A 20,092-nucleotide genomic window follows, 5' to 3' on the forward strand; every position below is an offset into this window, starting at 1 on the left:
TTTTATAAGATAATGCCTCAAAACAAATCGAACAAGCTGTTTATTTCTTTATTCATGGTCTGTTTCTACTGATTATCTATTTTCATTGCCAACCCTCGAAAACAAATTTATTATGCATTTCACAGAGTAAGTTTGAATAGGAGAACGATATATCGATATCTATATATGTATACATATATAATACAAATTATTTATTGGGCTTAGTTTGCTTTCCAATAGATTCGTACAATATGGCACAGCTTTAGGGGCCTGGTAGAGCCCCTGTCGGTGTTTCCGGGGCGGAGCCCCAGGATGCTCTCGAGTTTATTCGACTTTCAAGAGAAAGTGTCTCTAAGATATAAAGAGAGGATATTTCTTAAATGAAGTGAAAGGATTCTTGAAAATTAAATAGCCCTTTCATTTCATTTTAGAAATAAAGTCTAATCCATCCCTTGATATTTAAATTGCACTGCTCCTACTGTGTGGTTTTTCCACACTCTCCCTGATCTATAAAGGGTGCTTTCTTTATTTGATCATCAACAGAAGCAAAATGCTAGGCCACGAGCTTTTCGAAGCGTGACCAGATTCAAAGTATGCTTAAATGGGGGCATTGATGTATGTAGAAAAAACAGGATTAAGATCCCATGCAACTCTTCGAAATGTAAAAGAAGAATAAGAAAAATAAAGTTGAGATTCGACCTTTATGTCTAGACGTTGCTTAATGCATTTCGTATTGGTATTATCTTCCATCTGAGAGTGATTATGGACGTTATTTATATGGATAATAAAGATAAAGCTGTCTGGGTCTTTGAATATAATGCTTCAAAACAAATCGAACAAGCTGTTTATTTCTTTAGTCATGGTATGTTTCTACTGTTTATCTATTTTCCTTGCCAACCCTCGAAAACGAATTTATTATGCATTCACAGAGGAAAGTTAATGATGAAACATATGGGCGCAGGCCAAGATTTATACCCACTTAAGTGTGAATTTGGCGCATCTTCCCTCATCTTCTTCAACCAGGAAATGGACTTCATTGTAGCCTTAGGACAGGATGGTGACATAAAATTGATAAAAGAACATCATAATCAGATTATCCGACCCCGGAAACCCCATAAATTTATCAACTTTTATCATACGGGTCTTTTCCTTGTGGAACTACGCTTGACCTTTAAGTCGGATGGCGGCCATTTCCTGTTATGACCAGCATAACAGCCCCAAGGAGACCTGTAATTGATACAAGCACATCATAATCAGATTCTCTGACCCCGAAAACCCCCTTACTATATCAACTTGTTATCATAATAGCCCTTTTCCTTTTGGAACTTCACTTGACCTTTTACTCAAAGGTGGCAGCCAGTTTGGATTTGACCAATATGACCAGCAAGTAGACCTCAAATCGATAAAAAAAAAAATCAGGATCAGTTTCTCTGACCCCGAAAACCCCATAAATATATACACTTTTATCATACTAGCCCATTTCCTTTGGTAACTACATTTGACCTGTAACTCAAAGGTGGCGATCATTTTGGATTTGCCCAATATGGCATACCCAGAGGGCGCCCTTCTTGGCGTCCGGCAGAAATCATAAAAGTATGGTATAATCTACCTCTGGGCCAAATTTGGTGCTTTTAGAAGAATCTGCACCAAACAACCCCATATTTAGCCCTAACAGCCCCCACTATCATGCTTGGTATAGTCGACATAACGAAGAAATAGTCAACATGAGGAAGGGAAACTATACAGCAGAGAACACTCAACCACATGGTACGGTACCATTTTACCTTACATCATTGCAATCAGGCACTACTTTTCCTCATTTAACATATGTGTTTCTGTAAAATAAACTAAAAATTATACTAAATTATATTCAATTTGACATGGTTATAATGCATTTAATGCTAATTACCTGAATACAGCCGAGATGGAAAGATACCAAATACATTGCATTTCTCCTCATAATTCATTAAAATGATTAAATGTACAGATATTGTAGTTTATTCTATATTATCGTCATTAACATTATCATTTGAATATAATTATGTGATCCCCAAGCAAGCATTATTATGCATTACCATTTGCCCTTAATTTTATTTTATTTAACAAGTTTTTTTTTTTGGTTGGAGAAATAAGTCCACATGGACACCTGCTCATGCTAAATATGAATACAAATTCCATCATCTGTTTAAGCGATAAATGAGTTCTGTTGCAGAGGGCGCTACAAAAAAAAAATTTTGTGAGATAATGAAAAACTGAGTGTCAAATTTGAAAAAACATGCTTGTAATTTAAATCACAAAATCATCTTTTTTTTTATCAAAATCGGTTCAGAGACGGCTGAAATAACAATCAATATAACGATTTATATTGACTTGTGTACCACCACAAATATTAGATAATTTAAAAAAGCCGTTGAAAAAATGAAATAGCGTTTTTTACGTCGTATTTCAGCCAATGCCGATGTTGGCTTTTTTGTTGGCATTTTCGTGTTGGTTATCTTAGCACAACCAGCCGGCCCATGTATTGTTATTTTTCAATTAATTAATTAATTAACGGTCACCGTATTTTTTGTTAAATGGAGCTAAATTGGTATGATGGCGTATTGGCTAAATTTCACACATTTTGAGGTCTAAAATTACCTTCATAGCAATTTTAGGTCCTAAAAGTGCACTAGAAATGTCATAGATAAGAATAAGAGCAATAAACATGCACTTTGAAGGCATTTGTGGTCTGAAAACAGAACTCAATTATCCCTATAACATTATTTCTCCAAACATATAGAAATAGTACAGGCGGTTTTAAAAACAAACACATAACACCTGAAATTCAGGAGTGTTGAACCACCACCTGCATGAAACTATTGAGGACGGGTACATATTGTTAGGTACTCTTGAATCCATTCTCTTTTTGTGGTGTCTGGCATCAGTTATTGTTTCTCCACATAAGCAGGCTGATGTTTACAAGCTTCATATCAATCATATTTTGTTTTTGTAATACATCCATACCAGGGGCGTACGCAGGGGGGGGGGGGGGGTTGGGGGTTCAAACCCCCCCCCTTTGGTATTTTTATGTATGTAAACCCCCCCTAAAAAAACCTAAACCCCCCCCCCCCCCCCCCTTTGGTTTTTATTTTTTTAATTTTTTTTATTATTATTAAAAATAAAAAAAAAAAATTAAAAAAAATTATACCCACGGCTAACCTAAATAAGGTGACCTTACCCCCCCCCCCCCCCCCAACGACAAAAAATGTCAAATTATGAAATTTCGAGACCAAAAAAAAAAAAAAAATGTATCACATTTTAGCGATGTAATCGGTGGTCCCGCTACCCGAATCTGAAAAATCTACTTTGTACGCACTAAATTAAGCCTTAACTTGAGATTTATTTGTCACCCATACTGTCACGAAACAATCTTGAATTAATTCGTTTTACATCAAATAACAAGGATCTAGGAGTTTCGTTGTATAAAACAATGATGCAAGATCATGCATGTTTTCATTCGACACGGCTTCGTGCGATACAGTAGAATCTATACACTATGAACATGACTGACAATGAGAGCGGACAAAATATACAGTTCCTCAGGTAGACAAAGGAACATCCCTTCACAGCTATTATGTAAAAAGGTGAATATGCATGTGACACCTGTTCTACACATTTTTACATAATAGCAGTAAGGGATGTTCCTTTGTCTACCTGAGGAACTGTATATTTTGTCCGCTCTCATTGTCAGTCATGTTCATAGTGATAGTTAAGTTACACACAGCCTCATCAACTCGAGTGCGGATATCGTAAAATGAACGCATGCATCATTTTGTATAATAATCAGAAGATTCAGCCCACGAATCCAGTCATAAAAATCATCGTTTAAAACCATATGAATAATTATGCGTACCAATTTTTCACTAGCTGCAGTCAAAACTCTTCTGAATCCAAGATATAAGATGGCGACGTCGCGTCGTCGATCGGGAATTCAAATATGGCTTGAGAATGCGCATTTTGGATGACGTCACGAAAGCATGCGCGCGCATGCATACAGCCTCACTTTCAAGTTGACTCACTTTTTTCTTCTAAAATGCTCTTATGTCGATCTTGACTCATTTTTTACGACCATGTGAGTCAGTCGAAGCATTTTGCAAATGCGTCAGCTCATGATTGACACACTGGTGAAATATAAATGAGTCAATAGAGACTCATTGGTTGTTACTAATGAGTCAATTTACACCTGACTCACGAAAATTATGCTTAAATGTGTCAAATGACTCACTTTTTGTTGTGGGTGTGGTGATCGGAATTACTATAACAATAAGAAAACGATGACGATGAGGTGATTGTGATAGTGAAGATTATGATGATGTGATTATGGGGGAAGAAGAGAGAGTCAGAGAGACGGATAGAGGGAGGGGATTGAATGGAAGAGCAGAGAGAGGGAGGGAGAAGGGAGATAGAGAGAAGAATTTAGAAGAGGTGCTTAATATGATCCGTAGTGCGATAATACTATCATAATGTAATTACCTATATAAAGTAATGTCGTATTTTTTTAAGCCGTGGTGTCTGCAGTGGAGACGGGACATGTGTTAATTTAAATGAGTTAATTTAAAACCTAAATTTATATCAGTACAAGTTTATCGTCTAGTTTCACTCTGAAGTTGGTTATCATGAGTAAACTTTCTAATCATGTTGAATTCGATGATAAGTCGAAAAAATGGGACAGCATCCAGCGCTTTACCTGAGTCAACCTTGTAAATTTATTAATATTAATAATCAGTGATAATAATAATTATAACAATGATAATAGTTATACGAATAGAAACGAGTTTGATCAGTATTTCATTGCATCACTCTTCACCAATTATCATGAATTTCCCATTATTTTCAAATGAGAGTGATTGTCCAATGTCTTTTCTTAGGTTTTTATCGTAACGTGTTTTGCACTTGTTAAGACAGGTATTTCATTATGGAGAAATCACAAAAGGGAATATTTATATAACAATATCAATGACAACTATTAGCATTTATTGTACAGGAAAACCAGTGCTAGTCTTTAGTAATCAAACTAACCGGGTATAAAGCACTCAGGAAATACCATAGTTTCTTTGCTGAACGGTTAACCTATTGCTTTTGTTCTCACTTTCTAGAGATGAGTGAGTTTCCTTCAAAAATTGTGTAACTTTGTAACAGAGAGAGAGAGAGAAAGAAATACAGTAAGAGGATAACTTATTATTATATGATAATTGATAATCAGCTTATTTCCAATAGGGTCCTCATGAAGAGAGCTTGACCATGAGATCCCTTTGGCATACACGATCGAAAGCCCATGTTATGTCATGGGTAATAACTCTCATTTCTTGTCGTATTGGAAGATGATTATATACTATGACTTGGGGCCATGTGGAGATCTTTTACCCAAGCCAATTATTACCAGGGGCCGTAGCCACCTCCTCCTGGGGCTGAGACCCCCCCCCCCCCCCCCTAGGGAGCATGGTCGGCTAATCAGGGATTTAGCCTCCCCAGTGTAAGTAAGACAAATCAATGATTTTAAAAATGCCATACATTTTATATTTAATTACACAAAATTACTAAGAATTGATATGAATGAATCCTGTTTCTTCTTTTTTTCTAAGAAATTACTTTCCACTTTTTTTTCCCTTCTTTTTTCCCCCTTTTAAAATATTTTTATATCCGTATATTTATTGCTTTTGATCAATAAAAAAAGCAAAGTTGAAAATAATGAAGTAAGTTAGAAGAAATATTACTGCAAAAAATACAACCAAAAACAAAAACAAAAACAAAACACGGAGAGCTAAAATAATGATAGCCATAAAATAATGAGAAAAGAGAAAAGAAGACAACAAAATAACATTAAGACATCAACAAAGTAGACGTTTTCTCCCCACGCCTCGCCAATATAGTATCATTATATCCCTTCTATTCTAAGCAGCTTTTATATTACGCTGATGAGACAAGCGTGTTAACATCTCACATGCATCGCAAACTTTACTGTTCATCTTGTGAAGCTAGCAATTACGGTAGTGTCATTAAGGAAAGTCGTGTTTGCCCCTGGGACAATGTCGCCCTGTCTAGATAGAAAGTAAGCTCTTTTCAGACCAATTTATCAAGCCATCTATAATCATCATGATGACCTAGCTTATAAAAGTAAGCATGCATGTATATCTTACGAAGAGGCACTGTGATATGTACTGGACGTAGTTGAAACACTGTGGTAGATTAGTGAGGGCTATAATGACTCTCATTTTGAGAGGTATAGATTCAGCCCTTGCTTGACGCGTACATCTTATAGGAAGAAAAATCAAATACTTTGGTCATGTTAAAAGGCGCCTAAGCCTCTTAAAAGATGTATTGGAGGGAAGAGTGGAAGGACCTAGACCGAGAGGGAGACCCAAAATCAACTGGGAAGAGAATGTCAAGAACTGGAGTGGACTAAAACTGCAAGAGTGCACCAGCATGGCAGAAGATAGAGTGGAATGGAGAGATGTTGCATCAACCTCCGAACCGGGAGAAGATACTCAGATAGATAGACCTGGCAATGGTACTGATGGTGCAGTTACGTACTAATAAGTGTAGGGCCCATTGGAAGAGCAGTTTAATACTATATAGGCTACACTGAGTAAGACCACACATAATAATTCACCATGCATATTGTTATTACCATCGTTATGTAAAGACATGCACGGTTTATCTTTGAGATGAATTCATGTTCCAGTTAATTCAATATTGCCCCTGACATTACCATACTAGTTCGAGACTTTTACACAAATTTGGCCAAGTCAATATTGACGGAATTAGAATGAAAATTCGGTACAGTCAACTCCACTAATGTCAGTTTCGTTTATCAAACCAAACAACGAAACGGCATTATAATCTTCATAGATTTGGTATACGTACATAAAGAGGGAATTTAATAATCTATAAAGCAAATTCAATTAGTCTAATTTTTCTTTTCTCAGTTTAATGATGTCGCCTCATATTCAGTGCATGAAGTAATATGACTTGTCTACTTCAATTATCATAATATAAATCATCTTTGTCTATAATTAAGGTTCACCTTTAACAAAAATCAAGTACATTGTCTTCTTCTAAAAGCCTGTATGTCAACTTTTATTTAGATCATTCTAATATCGTTCACGTTTATAGTATGCTTAAGATTCCGCAAAAAAGGGGGAAATACTACGTCATTGTATCAGCCTGAACGTTAATAAGGTCTGTCAGCTCTAAATGGAAAATTTACAGTTTGATATATCACACAGAAGAAAGGGCGGGAATAAATTCATTCTAAATTTATCCAATAATTGTTCCCCGTCTCCGTCTAGATTATAACCATACTTCGTCTCTGTGTATCGACTGATTGAGCTAAATGTATTTTGCATGATAATTATTGTGCTAAGTATAGTGAAGTATATCAATATGCAAAATTATCATCTCGGCTAAAGCAGTTTAAATTTGGTATTGCTGTTCCAAACAGAAATGTACAAGCCTATAACTACTTCGAAGTCGAAGTCCGTAATAAAAACCGTAAGTAACTCAACGTGGTAAGAAAGCAAAGTATCAGAGTTTAAAGCTTGTATTTTAACAACACCATCTATACGTGTACGTGAACATCAATATCATATTGTTTAAATTACATAAAAATGATATGCCTATGAGAAATTAAGATTACAAAGTGCTCAAGCGCTCCCTGACTTGAAACAAATGCCATAAACCGATTAATGAATAAAACAGTAAATCTATCTACCATCGGTGTCTGTACCGAGGGTGGAACCGTGTGTAGTATAGGTAAAAGAATGAACTTGTAACAGGATAATAATCATACCGACAAATTGTTGTCTTTCCTTTACTAAAATTGTCCTATATACATGTATATGCGGGATACCTCTCTGTCCATTTCGATATTAATTTCATGTTCTATTTTCTCTTTTTTACCTCTTCTATACGCGACACTTTTGCCACAAGCGTTAGTTTGCTATTTAGAGAAGTTGCCACCTGTAAATCATTTTCATTGTTCATACACGAACATGCCCCAAAATCAGAAAATAATTGTTTACTTGAAAAATATATCCTCGCCGTTTACCGCCATTCTCATAGAATTTCCCTTTATACCCGCCTATTATTATTGTTATTTTCCGTTTCAAACTCTTCATGGAATTTTCCCAGGTTCCCATTGACTTTGAAATCTCTCTAACCATAATTTTCCTTTCTTTAATTTTCTCTATACCTGGATACATGTGTCAAATGTACGCAACTTGAAACCACAAAGCTTTTACAAGACAAATAACTGACAGCTTTCACTGAATTTTTTTAAAAAGTTTATTAAACTGCAAAAGATTTAAAGGAACTGTTGTGCTCTTAGATTATCGCACTCTGCAAGGTAGTTAAACAGAAGATGATATTACTATGCATACCAATTCAATGTAAGTTGTTTTAAAGGCGACTTGTAAATTTGCCCCCTCTCTCTCTCTCTCTCTCTCACTCGCACACTCTCCCTTTATGTCTGTCTCTGTCTCTGTCTCTGTCTCTCTGTTTCTTTCTCTCTCTCTCACTCTGTCTCTCTTCCTCTCTCTCTCTCATGACTGAATATCAAATTTAAAAATGCCTCCAAGAACGTGAGTCTAGAATCTTATTACACATGTTCTTTCATTATAAAGTGCTCTCTTTCTTTCTTTTTCCATAGATCTATAATTTCCTCGCTTTACCCACGGATAATACAATGCGCTATATGAGAGCGATTATTTCTTCAGGTAGTGCCTTATACGGTACAACAAATGAAACATTACAAAGTATTTATAGCGAGGTATGTGTATCTGATATCGCTAGAATATCCAGTAGGCCTATGTAGAAAAACTAGAAATATAAAAACATTAATACAAAGAGAAATAAAATATGAAGATGGTAAACAGTTCTTCAAGGGAACATTAACAAAAGCATTGGATGAATAAAGATGCTAAATTCATATAATACCTCATATTCTATGATCCGATCACCTGATATTTAGTCGAATATTGCATAAACAAAGAGGATGGAGGTCCAAAACTGAATAATAATGACGGCTCGCCCCCCCCCCCTCCCACACCCTCCAACATGTTTAAACCATGTATGCATGACAAGATATATATACTATATATTTTTCCTTTCCTATTTCTCGCAGCCAATTCATTATGAAGATGAAATTTGTAATGCATATCTGTTTCGCTCGAAGGTGTAAAAATGGCAAGAAGAAGAAGTGGTCCTATATGAGGCACTCACGTTAACATGTGTCAGTACGTCACGGTCTATGTATAAATACGAGAGATTAGATATTTTTGTTTGTAATCCTCTTCGATGAATTTTGGATTGGGGTGAAGCGAATTTTTTAAACTCCTAAAAGTGACCCGTGACAAGCATAAAAAACAATGAAAAACGCTGATCTAGTAGACTAAAGACTGGTGCCCATTTCACACATTTTTAGGTCTAAAATTACCTTCATAGCAATTTTAGGGCACTATAAATGTCATAGATAATAATAAGAGCAATAACCATGCACTTTGAAGGCATTTGCGGTCTGAAAAGAGAACTCAACTATCCCTTTAACGCGACTTTGGTTCTAATGATAAGTTACAGAAGAACGAGTCAGTGATTGACTGTATTACGACCGCAATAAACACTCCCCCACCCAACCTCGGATTGAAGATCCGTTCTCACCGTCAACCCCTCCCCGACCCCCAACCCCTTTCCGTGTTAAAATATGTTGTAATTAAAAAAAATGATAAAACAGATTGAATTAATTCTATAACAAACCTATTTTTTTTACTTCTGTTTCTGTGTAAATCTCCTTAAATTCTAAATTAAAGCAATGAAAAGAAATCCATTGCTAACATGTCAATTTTATTAGACCTAGTTTTGACCACTCAGAAAAAAGGGAGGCATTTTCAGGTCTGTGCCCCCCCCCCCCTGAAACCATATGAGCATGCGTTAAGAACACACTACAAATACCCCCACTTTCTTCGGCATTGTGCTCCAGATACTAATGACCTATTTCTCACAGTTTATGTTTGATTATTAGTGTAGTGCGTTATTCAATATTCCAATGTAAATCACAGTCGTGCCATACGTAAACTCGATCTGGGCCTTCAAATTCCGGGAGGGGGGGGGGGTAGTCGCACGCCGAAATCACCCTATGCTGGATGCGCCCCCGCCACTCCGCAACAGTCGGGTCAAGAAAATTATTCTGAATAGTCGGTGCACGACACAAGGGGCCCAGATTATCTACATAAAATAAAATAAAGGGGGAAGAAGAAGGGAAAAAAAACATAAAAACCCACACTTTATATAACACGTTTTCTTCGTTACTTCCAAGTACGTGCAGACCGATATCAGAATGAGCTTTCTTCACGGGCGTGTTATTAATTTGTCCAATCTAAAGGTTTTGAAATTTCACGCTTGCCTATCAGACTAGGAAGTACAGCGTGAGAAGCTGGAATAACGAGATTGCTACACGAAGCATAATAGCTTTGAGAAAAATACAATATTGCACTTTTTACATGCATGTACAGCACAGTACAGGTAAATAGAAAATGGAAAGAGGACTGTGAGATTCAAAACAAGATAACATGAAGTCAATACTGAAAGGTTGAATAGAAAATAGAAAATTTCCAAGAGGCAATCCTGTAGAAAAAATTGAAGGTTTCAGTGTAATACATGTAACTGGTAAAAAAGTACTATAGCCAGTTTCAAACCTTGCCGGTTTGATAGCTCCAGGGGCGGATCTAGGGGGTGGGGTTCGGCGGTTTAACCCCCCCCCCCCCCCCCCTGGGCGGCCAAGTGAGGAAAAAAAGGGGGAGAAGAAGAAAAAAAAAGTTTAAAAAGTAAAACAGAAAAACCTGGATCCACCACTGCATGGGTCAAAGCCTCCCCTTGGCAAAAAGCTGGATCCGCCCCTAAGCTCAAGACTGACCCGTTTCTCGGAGGGGGAAGTCTCGGTCTCGAACGTTCAGGTTCCGGTCTCGGTCTCCGACCTTGAGGTCTCGACTACAACACTGTGACAAAAGGTTTAGCAATGTATTGTAAAGACGAATGATTGAGTGATCACGATTGTACAGTCAATTATTGATTGCACATCATGTTCAGTTGCTCCCCCAAAAGTATTAATAATGCTTGTTTTAAAAAATTAAAAAAACAAGAAGCAAAAGAGCGATTCATTGCCAACTTATCTTTGTGTTATGGTGCCAAGGTATGATCTATACTGCCCTTCCATGACAAAACAGCATAACTGACATTTTTTGCAAAATTAAGTTATTTAGTGAGGGCGACTCAGAGCGTCTAGTTACACATGTTAAACTAAAATTTAGGGTTAAAGAATACTGTAAATACCCATTTTGATAAGTTAACACTGAATCAAAACATTAGAACACTTCAGCAAATTGAAATGCACATTTCTTCCTATATCTCAGAAACACACTAAATTAAATGTCCGTTATATGCTATATGTGCTACACTTCCTTAAAGGTAATGCAAAGTGTTGGGAAATTTTGAAAAATTGGATTGACAGTAATTCTTTAAAATGTTGATATATCTTGATGCCTCTATGGATGGATTATAAGCACTAAAAAACACTTCTGCTTTAGAGAAATTGAATAGTCACAAATTTACCGGTGCTCCCGGTAAATTTCAAATATTTCAAATAATGCCTAAGGCCATTCCATAGTAGCTGCGACCATGACAATCTCACAAAATGCATTTATGATATAATGTCCAAACGGGAATAGCAAATCGGTCGATTGTAGTAAAAAAAAAAAAAAAAAAAAAAAAAAAAAACATTGTTTTACCGCGAAATTAATATCAGGCTTGAGAGGGCGCTATACAACATAAAGAGTGTTTCATTTACAATTTGATCACTTTAGACTCAATTTTAACCGCGACAACGATCATTGAATATTGTAAAATCGCATATGCTTGGTTGAGTGAACCAAATTCATGACCCCTTACCATAACTTTGTAATACCTAAAGGTAATACAAAGTTTTGGTATGGGGTCATGAATTTGGTTCAAATGAACATATTGGAAACATATGTGAGCCTACAATATTCAGTGATCGTTGTCGCGGTTGAAATCGAGTCTAAAGTTATGAACGTGTCAATAATAAACTCTTTATGTTGTATAGATCCCTCTCACGGCCAAGGTATTAATTAAGCTATAAAACAATGTTTCTTGACTAAAATCGACCGATTTGCTATGCCCGTTTGGAAATTGTATATCACAACTACATATTCTGTGACTTTCATGGCCGCAGCTACCATTGTACGGCCGTAGGCGCTGTTTGAAATTTATCAAAATTTACCGGGAGCACCGGTAAATTTTTACTTTCAATTTTTCTCGAAAAGCAGAAGTGTTTTAGGGGCTAAATTTTTTATTGCCCTTAATACATCCACAGGGGCATCCAAATATATCAAAATTGTAAAGAATCACTATCCACCCAATTTTCGAAACTTCCCAAAACTTTGTATTAACTCTAAGAAAGTCGATTATTGCCCACATGGGCCTCAATCACATGACCCCCCCCCCCCCTCCTCCCTTTATCAAGTAAAAAAATGTATAATGTCTGTATATTGATCTGTTTACTATGAAAAGCAAGATAAAAATTGTACCTCATTGGAGTACAGAAATTGATCAAGTGACAACGAGAAGTGGAAAGGAAGTGGACTTCTCTCTGGATCCATGAAATGCCACTACTTGAATAAAATTTAATGAGGATTTTGTTTAGGAAAGAGTCAGTCTATATCGTAAAAAAATACCAGGAGGTACGTTTCTCCTATCCTTCTTTCATTTCTTTCTTACTCCAGCTCTCATTTTTATTTTTCCTTTTTGTTTGCTTAAAAAAAGGGGGCATGGTTGATTCCAGCCCCTATTAACATTTACTCAATGCAGTGGCGGATCCAGGGGTGGGCCGAAACGGCCGCGGCCCCCCCCCCCCCCCTATTGGCGAAGCAAAAAAATTGAGAAGGAAAAAAGAGGAAGAAAAAAAAGAAGGAAAAAAAGGGGGAAAAGGAGAAGATAAAAGAAAAGAGAACAAAAAGTAAAGAAAAGAGAGAGAGAGTTCAAAAAAGAGGAAAGAAAAAGAAGAGAGGAGCCGGGGAGAAAGCAAGACAACGAAATGGCACTAAAAATTAGTGACAGTAACGACGAATAAGGGAAAGACAAGGGGAAGGGGGTGCGTGAAGGCGGATGCATTAAGGGGAGGGGGGGGGGGGTGACTGGCCGTATTCTTATTTTTAGGTTATGCGAAACTGAGTCGAAATTATGCTTCTTTTCAAAACAATCTTAGCATGCTTGTTTATGTTAAGCCGGAGTGCATGAAAAGGTTAGTGTAGAAACACTTCTGAAAAGGCCGCGCCCGGCCCCTCCAAAGAACGGCAGAATGGTAATCTATAAATTATGGGGTCATTCTTGATGGCTTGGGAGTCGTTATTAAGGAGGGGGCCGGCCCTATATACTCAAATGGTTGTGACGGTAACGATGAATAAGGCAGAGGGGGGGGGGGGTCGAACCCCCCTCAAATTTTTGTCAAGTTGTCAAGTTGGTCCTGATGTGTATAATGCGTAGACCAGGGGTTCTCAAACTTTCTCTTTGACGGTCCAGAAGCGATTTCTATGAAAGCTGTAAGGTCCGAAATGACACTTGTATACTGAAGATAATGAGGCTTGTTTTTGGTCTATATCTGATCCAAGGAGAATTGTTACAGTTTAAAAAAAAACAGAACCGCCAGTGCTTCCACTCATTTAAATAGAGTTTCCTGAAAAAGAACACCCAATATCCTGGAATTTGAAAGAATTTTCTTAAAACATTCAAAATGCCTCTTACGTGGATTTCTTATTTGGATGAATCGCTATGACGTTTTAATATGTATCAATTATTGAGTGGGCTTATTTTGCTTTCTAATGGATCCATACAACGTGGCAGAGCTTGAGGGGTCTGGTAGAGCCTTTTCAAGAAAGAAATTGTCTTTAGGAGAAAAAAAGAGGTTATTTCTAAAATGAAATGAAAGGGTTATTGACTTTCAAGAGAGAAAATTGTCTATAAGAGAGGAAGAGAGGTTATTTCTAAAATGAAAAGAAAGGGCTCTTGTCAAATAGCCCTTTCATTTCATTTTTCTCTCGAAATAAACTCTCTTTCTCTCTTATAGACAATTTTATGAGATGGAATCTTCAATCTGAAGCCTTTTTGTGCTCTTTGAAAATGGCACACTGAATGGGGGCAGTGCAATTTAAATTTCAAGGGATGGATTAGAGTTTTTATCGCTCTTGAAAGTCAAATAGCCCTTTCATTTCATTTTAGAAATAAACTCTAATACATTCCTTGATATTTAAATTGCGCCGCCCCTATTGTGTCCTCTTTTTAAAGAGCACAACAGAGCCCTCAGATTAGGCAGCAAGTAGCAAAACAAACCCGTAACACTGGACACAACATTCAATGGGATGATGCCCATATCATTGAGTTTGAAACGCACTTCTGGTCAAGAATGGTAGAAGAAGCATCTGCATAAAAAGGATGAATCCTTCACTGAATAGGGATTCTTGCTATACACTTTTACTTTTGTGTAAATAATAAGAACTCCACGGGCGTGGTTCTTGGAAGCTAAAACTACATATAACTCTCTCCAATTTTGCAGGGGGAGAGCCTTTGTCGGGAGTCTTTAATAATAAAAGGGATAAATCCTTCACTGAATAGGGATTCTTGCTATACACTTTTACCTTTGTGTAAATAATAAAAAGTCCACGGGCGTGGTTGTTAGAAGCTTAAACTACATAAAACTCTCTCCAATTTTGCAGGGGGAGAGCCTTTGTCGGGAGTCTTTAATAATAAAAGGGATAAATCCTTCACTGAATAGGGATTCTTGCTATATGTTACCTTTCTTCGCTCCAGTGATCTCGAGGCAGCAGACAGCAAGAAATTGTGTAAATAATTCGCTGTTGCCGGGAGTCTTGCATGGGGCGGAGCCCCAGGAAGTTCTTGAACTTTAAAAAAATTAGGAAATTCCAAATAGTCGTCATGAGCGATAGAAATTGTAATTTCCTCCTTGAGAGTCGCATACCCCCTTTCATTTCATTTTAGAATTTAACCTCTCTTTCTCTCTTAAAGACAATTTCATATAACTTCTGTTTTCGTATTGTTGTACTTTCGTCCGCAGACTACTTAAGCACATGTCGAGCCAACTCAGTCGGAAATGTAATATGTAGGCCTAAGTGTAAAGTTAAGTTTCATGTTCTTCCTTTTTTCTTTCTTTCTTTCTTTCTCTCCCTCTCTCTGTCTCTCTCCTTTTCCTCTATCTTCTTTTAAAAAAAAAAAAATCTTTCTTTTCTTCTCATTTTTCTGTGTGTGACATGCGTTGCGCGTACGTCTATCAATGTCTTAATATGGTAGATTTACATTTTGATGTTTCCCTTTGTAGGTGCACCTTATATTCTAGAAAGTGCCCTATTTTGATGGTGCCCCCCCCCCCCCCCATGTATTGATCTCGATAAAAAATAAATTTCTCATTAATTCTATTTCCAATATATCTAATACTTGCACTAATCTCCAATTAAAAAAAAAATCGTCTACTTTCTCTCAAGACAACATTATATAAAGGATTCATTAATGCAAGGCTATCACGCGAGTAATCTCTCAATTTCTAACTTCCTGCTTTCCTCATCTCCCAGTCTCCCTTGCTTTAATATTCCTCGTTACTTCCTTCCAATTGAACTCCAACTTAATTGATGTTATACACTGTATCTATTCTTCAACTACAGGTAGATGCAAATGTTACTCAAAATCCATTATATAAATCACACTCAGGATACAGCCAATCGACGAGAATTGCTTCAATCTATATTTTACATGTATCATTAATATATGGTTTTACAATGGCTATGGTGATGAGTTGTCTAGGTAACATGTTGATGTGTTTGTTAAAATGTATTACCATGGTGCACCTTCTTGGTTACAAACAAATTATGTGTATGTATTAACGTAAGTTCGTGCCTTTACATATCACAGTAGAAATCAATGTTTTATATTTGATGCAGAATAATATTAATATTTGGAGATTAGAAACACAAACAGTTTCCATAACCGTTCAAGTGTTTCAAGAAAAAGTTAAGAAAACTTTCTCCTGGATGTTCATTGGAATTAATCGAGAAATTCCCCTCGCTAGCGTGTAAATAAAAATACGCCGGCCGGCCATACGTAAATGGCAGTGACGGTAACGACGAATTAGGAGGAAGTAGGGGTGCATACGTGAACTACAAGCGTATTGGGGATGATCATACTATCATTTTAGAGTGTGCAATCTGGGTCGGAATCCAGCATAATATATTTATAAAAAAAAGAGGTTCACATAAAAGCACTCATGATAAAGCCGCGCCCGGCCCCTACAACATCATTTTGGATTTTCAGATGATGGGCGGGTGGCAGGGGTAGGGGGGCAAATTTCGCCCCACTCTTCAAGTACCCCCCTCCCCAAAGGGCCACTTTTACTTTGTAAAGAAGTGCCCCTTCCCCTTTTTAACTCGGATAAGCGCACATTTCATCAACACATGTGCCCCCTTTCCTATCTGATAAGGGCTATTTAGAAAAATGAGGCCCTTCATAAATAAAAAGTGTCCCTTTTCATCTCTGGTAAATGACCATTTTCATATATGAGAAGTTAATTCTTTTCACTTCAGTGCGCTCTTCACCTCCGATAATTGCCCCTATTCAAATCTGAGAGATGCTCGTTTTACTTTGAAAAGTACCCCTTCCCCTCCTGATAGGTACTCTTTTCATCTATGATGAGTGCCCATTTTCACCTTTGCTAACTGCCCTTTTATTTTGAATCGTGCCCCTTTTCCTTTCTATTAAGGGACCTATCCCCTTTTCATAAATGCCCCTTTTCACCTCTGATAAATCAATTTCTGATGGATGCCCCTTTTCCGTCGACAAATGCCCATTTCCCATACTCATAAGTGCCCAATCTCATTTCTGGTGAGTGCCTCCTTTCAGGTGTAAGAAGTGCCCAGTTTAAACCTTGATAATTACTCTTTGTACCTTGACACATGCTCCTTTTCTTTTCTAATAAGTGTCTTTATCCCTTTCGATATGTGTCCCCTTAACCCCTCATCATCAGGCACGTAGGCACAGGGGGGGGGGGCACGTGCCCCCTAACCTGCTCATCATTAGTCTTGCACTAATTTAAAGCGACTAAGAGTAATTTCCCCTAAAGCTTGCTCGCTCGCTCGCATTTATAGATGATACAATTATATGTCACTTTAAAACAAATGTTTTTTCAGTCTTCCGTGATGCTTATAACCCCATCATGATTTGGTTTTTTCCTTTTTATAAGATGTAATTTTTCACTCTGCGACCTCACAGATCTTACATTTTTTCTCGCTCGCAAATGAATATTCAGACAATCACACTCAGCCGAAAGTGTGATGCTTAAGCAATAACTTGTATGATATATAAAGAAAAACAAATATTGAAATCGTCCCTGATAATGGGATCACAATGAAAGGGTATATACCAATGTCTAAAAAAATGTATATTTTCGCCTTGAGATTTCGCTTTGTAGGTGCCCTTTTTTGTTGGTGCTTTCCACTTTGGAAATAGCTCCGCCGCCCTGCTTACGCATTAGCGCCAGCGTTAATTTCACGCTTGCGCGCACAGGGGGTGTCTCTGTGCGTGTGTGTGTGTGTGGGGGGGGGTTCCTCTCTAGCTCTGAAGCTGATTTTTTTTTTTTTTACCTAGATTCGTGCGATTCGGTTAATACTTTTAGAGGGAGTCTGAGGGGTGATGTGCCCCCCTCTGAAGCTGACATTTTTTTGGATTTTTGAAACTTTTTTGTCCCCTTTCCAAAATAATTGTGCCCGTTTGTAGGTACCAGTACACTATTAAAGTACAGTGCTTCTAATATGACCTTGTCAGTATTGGTAAGTTTAAATAATGGTCTGCGCGAATTTCGAATTTCCGGCCCCCCCTATTGGAAAATCCTGGATCCGCGCCTGCAATGCATAATGTAATGTCTGACCTTCACGATCCTTTCCATAGAAATGTGAGGCACTTAGTAAATGATAATCTTGTTTTCAATCCCCCATCCCCTCTTTTTTTCCTCCCTTGTTTCAAGTTCATTCAGTGCAGACCCGGAATGTGTTTTCCATCATTTCCTGTCATGTTGCAAAACAGAAATCTCAAAAACGTGAGGGGGGGGGGAATGGTGTCAGTTGCATTTTCCTTGTTTGGGACTGCAAAACAAAAAAAATGTATTATTCAGGGCGGTGTCTCACAAGTCCTTGAAACGTTTCAAATTTAAAGGGACTTTGTAACATTGTTCAGATGAAAGAAAATGGTGCTAAAGTATTGACTTCAATGCTAGATGTACAATCAAAGATATATGAAAGTGTGATTAAAACAGACCATTATAAACGATAACAATTGGGAAAATCTGATCTGATCGATTCCTGAATTCTCCCAACTATATCATTATAATTTAATTTTAGGTGAATGTAAATTGTCACAAAGCAATGAATTGGCTATACCATTCCAAAACAATCAGTGTTGAAAGATTTTAGAAATTCTGTTTTATATCTCATTTTCATGAAAAAAAGGTTGGAAAAAAATCTTTTGTGGGTCGAGAATTGTTTGCATGTTAGAGGGTTAGTACATTAGAAGGATTATAATAAGTAACAATTTATACAAAAATTACGCAAATTTTCATCAACCTTCAACAATGTTACGGGTTCACTTTAAATATTTTCACGGGAAGTCCATGAATATACACTTTCAACCAACGAAGTGGCAAACATACATGCAAGGTACTCAGGGGCGTACGCAGGGGGGGGGGGGGGTTTGGGGGTTCAAACCCCCCCCCCCCCCCCCTTTGCTATTTTTATGTGTGTAAACCCCCCTAAAAAAAACTAAAACCTCCCCCTTTGTTTTTGTTTTTTGTTTTTGCTTTTAAATTTAAAAAAAAAAAAAAAAAATTATGCCCACGGCTAACGTAAAGTGACCTTACCCCCCCCCCCCCCCAACGAAAAAAAATGTTAAATTTTCAAATTTCGAGACCAAAAAAAAAGAAAAAAAGTGTCCGCTTACCCCCCTTCTTCTTCTTTGGTAATAACATACATGAAAAGAGTTGTAAAGGGTACATGAGCATTTGTCTACATCAATAACCCACTTCTTGTGATTGCCAAGATTAAACTGATTGAATCTTTGCGCAGCATAAAACGTATGACCATTCGGTACTATTGTCTGAAAATCAAGACTATTACTTTTGGGCTCTATAGCCCTAAAGTCGATTTGACAACTAATAGTCATTATTTTCCCACTTGAAGACATTTTCAAGCCCCAACTTTTTTAGGGAAGTTCTAAATTAGTATTATCTTTCAAATGCAGTTGGAATTTAACTTTTTCATTTTTTTGGCCTGCAAATGGGACATAGTACCTTTAAAGGTAATACAAAGTTTTGGGAAATTTTGAAAATTGGCAGAATAAGTGATTCTTTACAATTGTGTTATATTTGGATGCCCCTGTGGATGTATTATAAGCACTAGAAGATTTAGCCACTAAAACATTTCTGCTTTCGAGATAAATTGAATATAAAAATGTACCGGTGCTCCCAGTAAATTATGATAAATTTCAAATTATAATGGTAGCTGCAACCATGAAAATCTCAGAATATGTAGTTGTGATAGATAATTTTCAAACAGGAATAGCCAATTGGTCGATTTTAGTCAAGAAACATTGTTTTGTAGCTTAATTAATATATTGAACTTGAGAGGGAGCTATACAACATGAACAGTTTATTATTACAATTTCATCACTTTAGACTTGATTTCAACCGCGCCAACGATCACTGAATATTGTAGGGTTGCATATGCTTCCAATATTCATGACCCCATACCCACACTTTGTATTACCTTTAAATGATGTCTCAAAGAGTTCAAGAGGTATTTCATGTATGGCATGCATCTCTTACACCTCCACATCACTCTCCATCCCTCTCTCTTCATCTCTCTCATCTTGACCCTTTTTCCTCTCAAACCACCTTCCATTTCCTCTCATTCAGCCTCATCATGCTGTTGTCTCTCAGTCTCTTCACTTCTACTTCAGT

This window comes from Strongylocentrotus purpuratus, unplaced genomic scaffold, assembly GCF_000002235.5.
Source record: "Strongylocentrotus purpuratus isolate Spur 01 unplaced genomic scaffold, Spur_5.0 spur5_scaffold_8, whole genome shotgun sequence".
In the NCBI taxonomy this organism is placed as follows: Eukaryota; Metazoa; Echinodermata; class Echinoidea; order Camarodonta; family Strongylocentrotidae; genus Strongylocentrotus; species Strongylocentrotus purpuratus.